Source organism: Syngnathus leptorhynchus, chromosome 2 (genome assembly GCF_054491065.1).
Source record: "Syngnathus leptorhynchus isolate UIUO chromosome 2, UIUO_Slep, whole genome shotgun sequence".
Classification (NCBI taxonomy): domain Eukaryota; kingdom Metazoa; phylum Chordata; class Actinopteri; order Syngnathiformes; family Syngnathidae; genus Syngnathus; species Syngnathus leptorhynchus.
Genome location: NC_141196.1, coordinates 24647489 through 24661021, shown reverse-complemented (window position 1 = coordinate 24661021; position 13533 = coordinate 24647489).

Sequence of the window (13533 nt, the reverse complement as noted above, 5' to 3'; positions counted from 1 at the left end):
CGTCGCCCAGCTCACTTTGCACCCGACCCATTTGGCCCTTCCTACAGGTGGTTAGCCCATGGGAAGGGGGACCCACATTTTGTATTCGGGCTATGCCTGGCCGGGCCCCATGGGCGAAGGCCCGGCCACCAGGCGGTTGCCTTCGAGCCCCACCTCCAGGCCTGGCTCCAGAGGGGGGCCCCGGTGACCCGCGGACGGGCGAAGGAAAACTAGGTCCATTTGTCTTTTTCATCATGAGGGGTCTTCTGAGACGTGCTTTGTCTGGCCCCTCACCTAGGACCCTTTTGCCATGGGTGACCCTACCAGGGGCATGAAGCCCCAGACAACATGGCTCCTAGGATCATAGGGGCACGCTAACCCCTCCACCATGATAAGGTGACGACTCACGGAGGGGTGTATTGTATTCTATTATATTTATTATTTATTCTTGGTTCATTCTTTTACACATGAAAATACACTAACTTTGATGTGTTGTAACAGATTATCTGCCCTTGCATCTCCCAGGAATTTGGAACCAAAGTACCTTGAAGTCCCACAGTCAGTCACTAAAAAACGAATCTGTAGTATGTCCATTTGTTATTTCTTTGAACACTTACTTAGAATTTCATCGAACGTGAGGACGAATGGTCTGGTTTTGTTGACCCCTGTAACTCGCTTCTTCTTGAAGTATGGCGCTAAAGCAAACTTGATTATGTAGCCGTTCTCGTCCTGCTACATAACTAAAGGTCACGCAAAGCTTTCTGCTATTTCCAAGTCAATAAACATATTGCAGACGTGCTCTCCTATGCCAAACCTGTCCCGGGGCATCAAGGAAGCAAAAAATGTGTTTTATTCCAAGATTACCGCTCACAGACAGCAGGGATGCACGGAACCTGTGGCAAGGCATTCAGACCATCACGGACTGCAAGCCCGCGCCGCAGAGCTGTGAGGGAGATGTGCCTCTGCTCAACGAGCTGGACCGCTTCTTTGCTCGCTTCGACGCTCAGAACAGCACTTGCCCGCTGAAAACCCCTCCGAACAGCCCCTGTGCTTCTGTGCTGTTAGCGTGAGGAGGACGCTTGCCGCTATTAACTCCCGTAAGGCGGCGGGCGTACCTGTAACAACATCCCGGGCCGAGCGCTGAAGGACTGCGCTGAGGAGCTGATGGATGTCTTCACGGACATCTTTAACATTTCCCTGCAGCAGGCCATCGTCCCGTCATGTTTCAAGGCTGCCACCATCATACCTGTGCTGAAAAAAAACTGCTCCTTCCTTCTTCAATGACTACCGCCCTGTGGCACTTACACCCATCATCATGAAGTGCTTTGAGCGGCTTGTCATGGCGCACGTCAGGTACGTTCTCCCCCCCACCATAGACCCCTTTCAGTTTGCGTACCGAGCCAAACGGTCCTCTGAGGATGCCATCTGCTCCCCCCTCCACTCTGCCCTCACCCACCTGGAGAAAAGAGACTCGTATGTGAGATCGTTGTTTGTGGACTTCAGTTCTGCATTCAACACCATTGTTCCACAGCGTCTCATCTGCAAACTCGACAAGCTAGGCCTCGGTACCTGGCTTTGCAACTGGCTACTGGACTTACTCTGTCAGAAGCCTCAGGTAGTGCGTATTGGCGACAATATCAGCATCACGCTGACAACGGGGGCCCCCCAAGGCTGCGTGCTCAGTCCGCTGCTCTTCACCCTGCTGCACGCATAACTGCACTGCAAACTACAGCAGCAACCGTGTGCTGAAATATGCTGACGACACTACTCTGGTGGGTCTCATCACCGGGGGCGACGAGACTAATTACAGGTCGGAGGTCGACCTTCTGGCCACGTGGTGCAGGGACAACAACCTCCTGCTGAACGTCAGCAAGACGAAGGAGATTGTTGTTGACTTCGGGAAGGGTCACACCCAACACATGCCGCTGACCATCGACGGTGCTGTGGTAGAGAGAGTGAACAGCACCAGATCCCTAGGGGTGCACATCAGTGAGGACCTCTCCTGGACCACCAACACTGTGTCGCTGGCGAAGAAAGCTCAGCGCCGCCTGTACTTTCTGCGGAAACTCAGGCAAGTGCTCCTCCTGCCATCATGACCACATTCTACCGTGGCACCATTGAGAGCGTCCTCGCCAGTTGTATCGCTGTGTGGGGTGGTAGCTGCACTGACTACAATATGAAAGCCCTGCAGCGCATAGCTAACATGGCTAGTAAGATCATTGGTGCTTCACTCCCCTCCCTGAAGAACATTTACACCTCCCATCTCACCCGCAAGGCGACCGCAATTGTGTGTGATGTGAGTCACACACTCTTTGTTTGATCTTCTGCCCTCTGGGAAGAGGAACAGGAGCCTGCGCTCCCGCACCACCAGACTCACCAACAGCTCCATACTCCAAGCTGTCAGGATCCTGAATTCTCTCCCCCCTCCACCCTCAGCTGCGTAACGTCCTGTTCTTTTGCGCTATATTCTGGCTGTCTGCTGTATGCACGCTTTCTCCATTTTGCTCCTCTTATTTGTCTATTTATTTATTTATTGTTTATTTATTGGGTTATTTGCTTATTACTTATCATCGCTCTTATCTATTGTTTTTACTCTTCGTGCTATTTGCTTGTATGTGTTGTGTGATGTGTCTACTCACCGTGGGACGGTGGGAAACGTAATTTTGATCTCTTTGTGTGTCTTAACATGTGAAGAAATTGACAATAAACCGGACTTTGACTTTTTGACTTTGACTTCATTAGAGGTGTGTGAGTGGTGTTCGGTCGCTGTGAGTCTTTGAATGTAGCGTCCTACAACCAGATATCGAAAAACGTACGTTTCCCCATGACTTCGTTTTAACTCCATTACATATTATGTAGGTGTGAATTATCTTGTTGACATTTTCACTGCATACACACACTGATAGACGTCAAGAACCATTATTCTTTTACGATTGTTGGCATCATCAGCATTGCATTGACACCGCACACTACAACATAGTATGTCACAGGTCCTACTCGAACATATACCGTAATTTTCAGACTATAAGTCGCGTTTTTTTTCATACTTTGGGTGGGGGGGGGGCGACTTATACTCAGGAGCGACTTATATGTGATTTTTTTTCACAAATTTTCAAAATTAAAAAATCCGCGATGTAGTGAGACCGCGATAAACGAACCGCGACGTAGCAAGGGATTACTGTCATTTGAACTGCAAGTGACGTCACCGGTGCCGCGCGGCAGTTGTTCATATAAAGGTCAAAGGATTCGATCATGGGATGACGAAGATGATGAAGGGCCCCACGTTTGAAGAATTTAATGATTTGCAGTGACACAAGGTTTGAAAAACTGATTTATGTAATAGTTATTTGATATATTATTTCGTGTAGCAACTTGTATATGTTTTATCATTACAGTTCAGTAGTTGTTGGCTCGTTGAACTCTTGTTTTGTTAAATAAAGAGCCGTTTACCATACCCACGTCTTTCCTTGTACTTTGTTAACGCTACAGTATAGTTATATACTCGATCTGTGCGACGCGCGCGCGGCGTTGTTGACAAAGGACGACGAATTTGATCGATGGATTTAATGGTTAGTGACACAGATGGTTTGATAATATTGTTGTTATATGATAATTATTTGAAATATACTTTATATATCGTTATATGGGTCTGTGGAATAATTAGAAATGCAACTTACAACGAGTCCGATGTCAGCGGCACGGCGCATATGCGGCGCATACGCGGCATTATTTACATAAAGGACGATCGATGGATTTCATGAATTGGAGTGACACAGATGGTTTGATAAACGTGTTATATATGTAATACTTATTTGAATAACTCTGAATGTTACGTCAGGCCCGTTCTCAGCTCCTCGTTTGTGTATATGTCACGTTAGCATACCATACTTCAAAATGGAGGCGCCCTCGTCGGGTGCGGCTGCTACGGGTCTCGACAACCTGCAAGCATTTATCCAAAATATGCCGCCTAGGACGCTACAAACAACACAAAGATTCGTTTATCCATCCATTAGGTTAGTATATGATCGCCAGCGCCTGCTGGAGTTATGGTCATCAAGTGTTTTTGGACTCGTAGCCACAACAACCCTAGACTGTTTACGTAGCCTCGGAGTGCTTCGGGCACAAGTCCCAGATGCTCGCGATGCAGCGGACTCGCCGGGCAACCCACGCCGGAGGAGGAGTTAGCGTCGGCGGTGTGACCGGCGGTGGAATCGCAGCTGTCGAGGTGGGCTAACGGCTAAGCTAAAAGCTAACCCCTACAGACCGCCGCTTCCATCCATCTTCCTCTCCAACGTCCGCTCACTGGATAACAAAATAGACCATTTACAATTGGGACTCTCTTCAAAGTGGGAGTTTAGAAACTGCTGCCCTCTCATCCTGACGGAGACATGGCTGAACTCATCAATACCGGACAATGCCGTTAGCCTGGAGAGGGGCTCGCTACATTCCGCGCCGACAGAAACAGCGAACTAAGCGGTAAATCCCGAGGGGGTGGGCTGTGTGTTTACATCAACAACAACTGGTGTAAAAGTGCTAGATCTGTCGCCAGCTTCTGCTCTTCGGACATCGAGCTTTTGACTGTTAACTGCAGACCCTTCTACCTGCCCAGGGAGTTTACTGTTGTTAGCATCACTGCTGTGTATGTGCCTCCCAGCGCTAATACTAAAGAGGCCATGAGCGTTCTCTATCGAACAATCGGTGAGCTGCAATCCACGCATACAGAGGGTGTTTTCATCATTGCTGGGGACTTTAACCAGGCTAATATGAAGACTATTCTCCCTCATTTTTACCAACACGTGGATTTCCCAACTCGGGGAGAGAACACTCCACTTGGTTTACACCAATATAAAAGATGCATTCAGAGCAGCCACCCACCCCCACCTCGGCTCTTCAGACCACCTATCTGTTATGCTAATCTCTGCATACAGGCCCCTGCTGATCAGAGCAAAACCCACAGTGAAACAGGTGAGGGTGTGGTCTGAGGGGGCCATGGAGGCGCTCCAGGACTGCTTTGAGTGCTCTGACTGGGACATGTTCAAATCAGCAGCAACATATGACAACCAGATAAACATTGATGAGTACGCCATGACTGTGTCAGCCTACATCAACAAATGCACCGAGGACATCAGCACCACTACAAACATCATCACCCGGGCCAACCAACGATCCTGGATGACTGAGGAGGTACGTCAAACGCTACGAGCACGGAACTCAGCCTTCAAGTCTGGCGACAAGGAGGCACTGAGGACAGCGAGCACCATTTTGAACTGTGCCATCAAGTTAGCCATCAGGATCTTTTCCACGATGCCAACAACACCAGGGGTATACGGGCATACGGGCAAATACAGACTACAACTCACCCTCCCCCCCGGTGGGTGAAGTTGATGCTGACTTCCTAAATGGACTACATAATTTCTTTGGCAGGTTCGAGGCACTAAACAGCACTCCAGCAGTTTAAACTGTTCCCCATCAGGAAGAGTAGGCACTCTGCCTTGACTCAGCCGACGTGTTGAAGACTCTGAGGAGAGTCAACCCACGTAAGGCCCCAGGCCCCGACAACATACCTGGGCGGGTGTTCAGGGAATGTGCAGCTGGCTGGTGTCATCACAGACATTTTTAACACCTCGCTGGGTCAAGCCACAGTGCCAACATGCTTCAAGACTGCCTCCATCATTCCGGTGCCGAAGGAACCTCAAATCACCTCATTTAATGACTACCGGCCTGTTGCACTGACTCCCATCATGATGAAGTGCTTCGAAAGGCTGCTTAAAGAACACATCGTCTCCAGACTCCCCCCAACATTCGACCCATTCCAGTTTGCCTACCGGCAGAACCGCTCCACTGAGGATGCCATCTCCTCCGCGCTTCACCTGGCTCACCTGGAGGAGAAGAACATCCATGTGCGGATGCTGTTCCTGGACTTCATTTCAGCGTTTAACACCATCATCTAACAGCACCTGGTAGAAAAACTGGAACACCTGGGCTTCAGCCCCCCTTTCGCAACTGGCTGCTAGACTTCCTCACCAACAGACCTCAGTCAGTCCGGGTTGGACAGAACACCTCCGATGTCATTACCCTCAGCACAGGCTCCCCTCAGGGCTGCATCCTGAGCCCCCTGCTGTTCACCCTGATGAGACACGACTGCGTCCCCAGGTTCACCACCAATCACATCGTGAAGTTTGCAGACGACACAACGGTGGTGGGCCTCACCAGAGACAACAACGACCTGGACTACAGAGAGGAGGTGGAGCAGCTGGTGGGCTGGTGCAGAGACAACAGCCTGATCCTGAATGTGGAGAAGACGAAGGAGATCATCGTCAACTTCAGGAAAAACCAGCCTCACCATATTCCACTGTTCATCAACAGCTCAGGTGTGGAGGTGGTCAGCAGCACCAAATTCCTGGGGGTCCACATCACAGACGACCTCACCTGCTGTGAACATCACGGCACTGGTCAAGAGGGCACAGAACCGCTTGTACTTCCTGCGGAGGATGAGGAGAGCCCACCTGCCCCCACCCATCTTGAGGACGTTCTACAGAAGCACCATAGAGAGCATTCTGAAAAGCTGTCTCTCTGTGTTGTGGAGGCTGCAGGGCCTCCGATTGGAAGAATGTGAGGAGAGTGGTGAGGACAGCAGAGAGGATCATCGGGGCTCTTCTTCCCTCCATTCAGGACATTTCATCTCAGCGCTGCGTGTCCCGAGCCCGTAACATCATCGGTGACCCATCACACCCCACCATGGACTGTTCTCCCTGCTGCCCTCTGGGAAGAGGTTTCGCAGCATCCTCTGCAGGACCACCAGGTTCTGCAACAGCTTTTTCCCTGCTGTCATCAGGCTGTTGAACAGTTGAACTGTTGAATTTGTTAGGATACGGATTTTAGCTATTGATCTGACTCCAAATTGCGATCAACACTTAACACAAATTTCTATGTCCTAATCCACACACTGGCGCACCTAACAATTTTGCGAGTTCGTTCTGTCAAAGAGAAGACCAGTAGATCAATCAGACCAAATTTACCAAATGTTTATTCCTAACAAAGCGCACTAATACAGGCCTGGGTCCCGGGTCCCTCACACTAAAACTCGTGCGTTTTTGTGACCACCAAAAGACGACACATTCTTCCGGGTTGCCCAGTTTTAAAGAAACACAATATGAATATTAAAGCATGCAAAATATTGTGTGATGAGTATTGTTTTCCTCTCGAAGCCCAACCACCTGGACGTGGTATTGTTCTTTGTTCTCGTTCCTCACCGACCTTGAGGTGTTATCGTCCGGTACTCCCTTCGTTCCGTACCATCCCGTACTCCCTTCGTCTGGTACTCCCTTCCTGGGCCTGTTCCATAACTCTTAGAAGAAAACAAGTTCATGCAGTGTGCCTGCACATTCCTCACCCCCCACCAATCCACACAAGCACTCCAATACTAGATATTATATTGATATGATTATATGTTTCACACAACCTTAAAAAAAAATATGTTTGCTAACCGCTGAAAGCACATTTCCCTTTATTCCCTCTCATGACCTCATTTATGAGGTCATCACCCGCTACTCTAGCAAATAGCTACCAGCGCGCTATCGGTCCTTCCTTCCTCCCGCGGCTCGTCGAGCCACCAGGGTATATTGGCCCATCGGTGGCAACGGGCCAACGGTTTTCTCGATCAACCGGACAGTGAGTGATCTAATACATGGAACACAACAACAACCGCATAACATCATAATTGTAGTAAAAATAGCCACAGCAACAAGCACAGACATGATGAGCCCTTTCCAGTTTCCAAACGTTTTCATCCAATCAAACCAAATATCGGTGTGTACACCTGAATGATCTTTCATCTTTTTATTCAGTGTCCTTAGTCCTTCCAACGCCTTGGTCAGTCGTCCCCCTGGTGCCGTGTTGTTTGGGACGAAAGTACAACATGCATCACCAAACATTCCACACACACCATGTTCCTTAGCCAATAGCATGTCCAACGCAATTCTATTTTGGAACGCCATTAATGAGGTTGCGGCCAATTGTTCATGAACTGCGGCAAATGATTCAGCTGTATAATTACCCAGTCGTTGGACATTGTAATGAATGTAATTAATACGGTCTACATTTTTATTGGGGGTGATCCATAGGAAGATACTTTCGAATACCGAGGCCACTTGATTAACGAGTTTATACTCAACTGGTACACCTCGGGGCACTCCTATAGCGTCAATATATGTTGGATCGTCGTCGCTCAACCACGGGGGCAAAACGTCTCTTTTGGCTCTTCAGGAGCTCCGCCAATGGGGACTCCAGGTCCCAATTGAGATTCTGTATTTCAATGGGGACAACCACCACAGGCATTATCAAAGACACGAGGGCACAGATACCTGATGCATTCTTCGGCAAGTGATCATATAATTTGTCATCACCACACCACAACCAGATGTCTGCACGAGAGAGAGGAGAGGTTACAGTCAGTGACAAATTTTTGAATTTGAAATTGAATTTCCACCATGTGGAATCTATTGTCCCAATACTTATGCCGGTCCCCTTTAACTTTAAACATGTCATATTTTGTTGAGTCACATGGTTGTCAAAAACGGGCTTTCTTTTTTAGTGAATAATTGTATGCCGTGACTCTCCAATGCCCTCTCAACCGAGGACAAACCAAACTCATTCCCTAAGCATTGAAAAACCATAAATAAAATAAAACAACCACATTTTTCCATATGTTAACTTCTTTTGTCCATGACATGAAGCAACTACAAACCGTCTATCCTCTTTACATTGGTGAATACATGTCCCTGCTCTGTCTGGTGGGGCTAAATCCAATATTTCCCTCACCTGTTCAATTTGCTTCCTCCACACCCTTCTCTGGTACTTTTCCAATTTTTCCTGTAACGTTTGGTTTGTCTCTGTCCAATTAAACAACGTGACATGCATTTGCCAATTTCCGCTGTCACATCTCTGTCTCAAACCTCCCTGTTCCTCTCGTGAGAGCTCTTCTGTTGTGTTCACCTCAGCCTCAAAAACTACTTTTCCTCTGCATCGGTATTGTTTATAGGTGAGTAAAATTTGAATCTGGGACGTTTTCTGCTGGATGGTCAATTGTCATCAATGTCCACACAAAAAGACAACTTACTAAAAATAGCACTACTAAAATTAATTCGGAAAAATCCGAAAAACCTTTCGAGCCCTCCCTGTTAGAGATGTTCTGACTCTAACTTACTGTGCAAGAACAACACAGGAGACAGTATGCCCTTTGAACACTTGCACGTGGAGAACTTGTTCGTCATTGTAGATACAACAATGTCCGAACAAATTCTGCAAGTGGAGAATTTGTTCGTTGCTGTTGACACAGCACTGTCCGAAGAAAGTCTGCCGCTGCACCCATGCAAGAGAGTATTTATTGAGAAAAGAAGGGTGGGGGTGACAATTTACATGTATGGTGGCCAAGGTGGGGGTTGAAACACCTGGCCTCTGATCACATCATAGCGGGGGATGTTTTACGATGTTGAGTAGACAAAACAACTTTGATTGCGTCTTCTACAATTGGTCAATCAGTGCAAAGGATCTTAGCACTTTGTTAAGACAGGACAATCTTAGGTCAATCACCACTGATTACATTCCAACATAATATGATCAACCTAATCTAGGTCAATCACCACTGATTACATTCCAACATAATATGATCAACCTAATCTATTCAACCCTAACATATCCCTCCTGTTTATCATATGATGTTGTCAAGAAAAACAATTTAAAAAACAAAACAAAACAAAACAACAAACACACAGAAACAGCGTATCATTGCAATCTACGTAGATCAATTTTAGTGTGTGAGTGAAAAACCTGCGGCAAGATGTTATAATGCAGGAAAAGTCTCACACGGTCCCTCTGCCTTAGGCGACCAGAATGTTACCAATAACAACAGTCAAGACAAAAATTGCTCGTGATTGTTCAGCCGTCGGGGGCTTGGCACGCCCACTGTTGGAGGGTGAGCACAATTCTCACCCCCTCTGCAGCACTGCTTCGTCGGGGGAGAACCTGGAAGTGTCTGCCGTGTGGTTGTCGTCTTCAGTGGCCAGGGTAGACTACCTGGCCACCAAGGGGGAAGAGGATTATTCTGCCTCTATTTGAATTGGGGGCGGGGACGCTGGTGATGGTGGATCTGCTTCCTTGCTGGAACCGTCGTGTTGCAGTCATCAAGTCCAGAACCATCCCCAGACAGGATCATGAGAGTCAAAGGTCACAACGGTCCTGCGTCGACGTGCAGAAGAGTTGGACGTGCAGAAGAGTTGCGTGCTGTCGTCAGCTGATGATGTTGTATCCTGTAGGTGTGGTCTGTCACCCACACAGGTGCAGACACTTGTCCAGTTGGCGGGCAGCATCGGACAACCACTTGAAATGGCTCTCTCATCCTGACACTTAGCAGTGACATCCAAAGCTCCCATCCAGTGTCCTCCTGGAGAGCAGTCGTCGTTGATGCATTTGTGGGTCTTGTTTCCTTGGATGTAACATGTATAGTTCACTTCAGCTGGTCTCTCTGTGTAGGCCACTTGCGGCAACGTTCGTCCTTTAACAGTTGCGTTGACATTAATCCAAAAGAGTTTGATCACAGGTTCTTTTTTGTGAGTCCAATAAAATCCATGTGCATGATTTGGAATGGGTAAGATTGTTTTGGAAATGAGCCTCTCTTAGGTCTCATGTTTCCTTGTGGATTATGTTTTACACAAACAGGACATGCTTTACAAAAAAAAATTAAGTAAGCATCTGAACCAAAGGTAGTGAATTGACCTACACAAACAGGACATGCTTTACAAAAAAAATTAAGTAAGCATCTGAACCAAAGGTAGTTAATTGACCTCATCCCTCCTGTCGACACATGGCAAGGCCCATGTGTCGCAATTGCTGCTGCCTTAAAAAGTGATTTTGGTAAAACAGGTTTGTCATTGATGCGGTGGATATTATCTGTATCCAATTGTTTCCGCACCCTGTTGTCTAATTCAGGTGGGGAACCATTGGGGAGCGCATATTTTAGCTGTTGCTGATAAGCACTCTCAGCTGCATCATTGAATGGGATGCCATTATGCACCCTAAATTCTTTTTCAAATGTTAATGGAATGGCAGCCTCATCACTTTTTATCTTTCCATTTTTGGTCTTTTGAATTTGTTCACATCGCTCGTGAAGTTTTCAACCACACTCTAGCACATTGCAATTCTCCCTCTTATCTTTCCTTTCTCAGTCCTTTTGTCTTCCCAGCCACACTCTCCTCCAAAACATCCACCACTATTTTCCACATTTCAACTTCCCTTCTACTCCATACTTTTTCTTCCACTTTGGCATGTATCGCATACTTGCCATGTACTTCTCATCACCTTCAAGAGTTAGAGATTTACCGTTTTTTGTTTCCTATCTTAACTTGGTATTTTTCGATTTTTCCAATTTTTATTCAATTTTTTTTTTGTTTTACTTTTTTGAGGATCCTCAATGCAGGATTAAATTTACCCTTCAACAAAATTACTAGCCTGTGTATTACCGTTGGTTTTTGCTAGTACTTTTTTTTTTTTTTTTTTTTGTCAATTTATCCTACCATTCACACTCTCAACCACACAACTTTCATGCAAACAGCTCGGAAAAACAGGCAAAAAAAAGAATCTACGCCCTTCTTCAATTAAGAAAAAGAAGCTCTGTCTTTTTTTTTTTTTTTTCAACCTGTTCCTTCCACTGGGACTCCAACCCAAGCTGTTCTTTGGCTCGGAAAAACGTACAAAGAAAAATCTACGCTCTTCTTTGAATCACAAAAAAGAAGCTCTGTGTTCCTTAGCACGTTCCTTCCACTGGGACTCCAACCCAAGCCAGATCCCGCAGCTTGGACGAACAGACAAAGAAGAATCTACGCACCTCTTCAATGAATGAAAAGGAAGCTCTGTTTTCCCTAGTCTGTTCCTTCCACTGGGACTTAAACCCAAGCTGTTCTTTGCCTGGACAAACCAAACCGTAAACTTCATAGCTCGGACAAACCAAAGCCGTATATCTCATAGCTCGGACAAACCAAAGCCGTAAACTTCATAGCTCGGACAAACCAAAGCCGTAAACTTCATAGCTCGGACAAACCAAAGCCGTAAACTTCATAGCTCGGACAAACCAAAGCCGTAAACTTCATAGCTCGGACAAACCAAAGCCGTAAACTTCATAGCTCGGACAAACCAAAGCCGTAAACTTCATAGCTCGGACAAACCAAAGCTGTATATCTTGTGCACCTTTAATTTTTTACGCGTATCTCATAGCTCGGACAAGCCAAACTGTAAACTTCACAGCTCGGACAAACCAAACCGTAAATTTCACAGCTCGGACAAACCAAAGCCGTATATCTTGTGCACCTTTACGCGTTTACACTTAGGGCTTTAACTTACTTGTCCCCTGGTTCGTTGCACTGCCGGATTCCGTCAATCCACTGTTGTTCGACGAAGGCAGACCTTAGATGCTGGCCCAGCGAAGAATTTACTTGCCAGGTCTTTTCTTTACCAGGTCCTCCTAATGGACGCTGGCTTGTCGACAATGCAGCACGTCGTCCTCCGTCGATCAGCAGTGGGTATGTTGGATCCGGGTCACGGCACCAAAATGTTAGAGATGTTCTGACTCTAACTTACTGTGCAAGAACAACACAGGAGACAGTATGCCCTTTGAACACTTGCACGTGGAGAACTTGTTCGTCATTATAGATACAACAATGTCCGAACAAATTCTGCAAGTGGAGAATTTGTTCGTTGCTGTTGACACAGCACTGTCCGAACAAAGTCTGCCGCTGCACCCATGCAAGAGAGTATTTATTGAGAAAAGAAGGGTGGGGGTGACAATTTACATGTGTGGTGGCCAAGGTGGGGGTTGAAACACCTGGCCTCTGATCACATCATAGCGGGGGATGTTTTACGATGTTGAGTAGACAAAACAACTTTGATTGCGTCTTCTACAATTGGTCAATCAGTGCAAAGGATCTTAGCACTTTGTTAAGACAGGACAAGCTTAGGTCAATCACCACTGATTACATTCCAACATAATATGATCAACCTAATCTAGGTCAATCACCACTGATTACATTCCAACATAATATGATCAACCTAATCTATTCAACCCTAACACTCCCCTTTACTTTTCCGTATTGCTCCTCCTTCTCCTTCTCCTTCTTTCTCCCCCTTTTGGCCGGGTCCGGGACACGGCCAAACAAGAATACCTTCATCCTGACGGAACAAACTCTGGGGCCCGACGTAGGTGTGAGTAGTGATACCACCGGCGTCCTTTGAAGTCGCGCTGGGCCGCGTGAGACGTCCTGGCCAAGACACGAAAGGGGCCCTTCCACCTGGGCTCCGTCCACTTTCTGGAGACGACTCGGACGTACACGTACGGTGTGAGCTGTTTATCCACCGACACGCCTTCCTCCGCCACAGCTGCAGCGGTTTTCTCTCCAATCTGTGCAGAAACACTGGACACCAAAGCAGACAAATAGGACCAGTATGCTGCATGAGACAAATTTGGTACCGTAACATCCTCCGGCGGGACGAGCGTTGTCGCTGGTC